This window comes from Octopus bimaculoides, chromosome 14 (genome assembly GCF_001194135.2).
Source record: "Octopus bimaculoides isolate UCB-OBI-ISO-001 chromosome 14, ASM119413v2, whole genome shotgun sequence".
Classification (NCBI taxonomy): domain Eukaryota; kingdom Metazoa; phylum Mollusca; class Cephalopoda; order Octopoda; family Octopodidae; genus Octopus; species Octopus bimaculoides.
The window spans coordinates 12547933-12550638 of record NC_068994.1 but is presented as its reverse complement, the minus strand read 5'-3'; positions in this window follow the sequence as shown (position 1 = coordinate 12550638).

Here is a 2706-nt window from a genome sequence, read left to right as displayed (position 1 = left end):
ATATATATATATATATATATATATATATATATATATATAAATAAAGCAGGCTAGCAGAATCATTAGCACACTGGTCAAAATAGCAGCATTTTGTCTGTCTTTATGTTCTGAGTTCCAATTCTGACAAGTTTAACTTTGCCTTTCATCCTTTCAAAATTGATGAAATAAGTACCAGTTACATGCTGGGATTGATGTAATTGGTTAGCTTCCTCTACCCAAAAGTTTCAGGGCTTGTGCCTATAATAGAAAGGATTATTACTATATATATATATATTCATATATATATAAAATACAAAGGATATATAAGCATATGCATGTATACACACATATATGTACATACTTACATCTACATGTGTATATAGATGCATATTCGGGTACAGGACGTTAGAAAAATGAACTACAGACAACGAAACGAACACATAGAAAAACAAACAAGCCACTTATTGAATCATTCCTTCATCAGCTGCCTCTATTCTAAACTAGGCGTTTCAAAGATAAGGCAGGATGCACTCTTAGAATAGTTTCTTCCTGAGTTGTGGATTAACCCACTAAACAGTATTCCAATGTAGCAAACACAAACCAAGACAGGAAAAATTGGACAGTGAAAACAACATTAAAAAGCCATAGGGCCAAACGAGATAGATAAATAGATAGATAGATAGATGTAGATATATATATTCATATACATAATTGATTTAAAAAGATCAAACATAAATCTTGAGTAATTAAGAGGTCAACAGATAATAGGTCATTGACTTCAACTTGTTATTACATTGTTGTATAACAAATAACAGATTTTTGATTAAGGTAACTTATAATACCCCTGACAATTTGGGTGAATATGGATTTTTAATTAATCTAACTTAAATTAATTATTCATTGCAAAATTCAATTTTTGTATCTATCTAACCTTTGATCATGAGTGCTGGGTAGGTAATGACCAAAAGAATATGATTGCAAAAATACCAGTGGCCAAATTGGAGTTCCTCGAAGGATCTCTGGAGTTTACGCTACTTGGTAGGATATGCAACATGGAGATCAGGGTGTCTCTCCAGGTCAAACCATTACTTCTCTGCAGGTCATGGCTCTGGTATTGTAGACTTGTGGTTAAAATGCTACAGGAAATGATCACAAGGCAGGTTCTTGGAGCCCAGGCGACCAAGAAGAGATCTTGGGATAGGTCAAAAGTAAGATGTCTAGATAATATTCATAGTCCCAGTTGGTCATGCTTGGGAATCTAGCAGGAAAATGTAATGATGGTTACTTCTGATAGCATCCAATGGAAGGGGTGCCTGAGGACTCTCCCTTCATGGCTCTGCTAGGAATGATAGGTGGGGAAAATGAACGGATAAATGCATTGCAGTTATGTTATCATGAAATTAATAACATTCATCTTGATGGAACAGTTGTTGAACACAAATTATTAAAGTATCTACTATATGTGAAATTTATACTTTTCTACTTTATTCTCTCTCTCTTTTCTCTCTCTCTCTCTTTTCTCCCCCTCTCTCTCTCTCTCTCTCTCTCTCTGTTTTCTCCCTCTCTCTCTCTCTTTTCTCCCTCTCTCTCTCTCTGATGCAACTCTATCTCGGTATCTTTCTCCTCCTCTCGTTCTTCCTTCTGTTGTTCTTCACCTCTACCCTTATTGTTTCTACAGCTGGATGCCCTTCCTAATGCCAACCACTCCGAGAGTGTAGTGGGTGCTTTTACGTTCCACTGGCACGAGGGCCAGTTAGGCAGTACTGGCAACGGCCACGCTCGAAATGGTGTATTTTACATGCCATCTGCACAGGAGCCAGTCCAGCAGTACTGGCAACGATCTCGCTTGAATGCCTTTTCACATGCCACTGGCACAAGTGCCAGGGAGGCAACGTTGGTAATGATCACGCTCTAATGGTGCTATTTACGTGCCACCAGCACGGAAGCCAGACAGTTGGTGCTCTGGCAACGATCACGCTTGGACGGTGCTCTTAGTGCTCCACTGGTACAGGTGCCATCACGATTTCGCTTTCGCTTGCTCCAACAGGTCTTCGCAAGCCAAGTTTAGTGTTCAATGAAAGAGACGTTGGCATGGGTGCCAGTCTACAAATTTAGTTCGATTTCGATTTCACTTGCCTCAACAGGTCTTCTCAAGCGGAGTTTAGTGTCCATTGAAGGAATGTTACGCATAAGTGGGCTGGCTACATCCCTGGCAGAGGCTTTGGATTTTGGTCTCACTTGGCTTGCTGGGTCTTCTCACGCACAGCATATTTCCAATGGCCCAGTGGTTCATTAATGTCATTACAGCAAACCTGGGGCTTAAGACCAGTACCATTGTATCCCATAATGCTACATGGTATTAAACATGCCATTTCTTTCTTCCTTTCTTTCTTTACCCTTATCTGTCTCTCCTATTCACTGATTTCTCCAACTTATTCTCCTTCTCTAATTCTTTCTCTCTCTCTCTTTCTTCCTCTCTCTCTCTCTCTTTCTCTCTCTCTCTCTTTCTCTCTCTCTCTCTCTCTCTTTCTTTCTTCCTCTGTTTCCTCATATGTCCCTATCTCCTCTTACCTCTCTTCTTCTTCCTCTCCCTCCCTTTCTCCTTCCCTACAATCTCACCAGGAGGCCATGCAAGCTGGTGACCTTTGAAGCTGTAAAAAATCTAGTAACATCAGTAAGTAGGTTTGTGACAGAGTAAAAGAAAGAGAAGAGAGAGTAAAGAGAAGG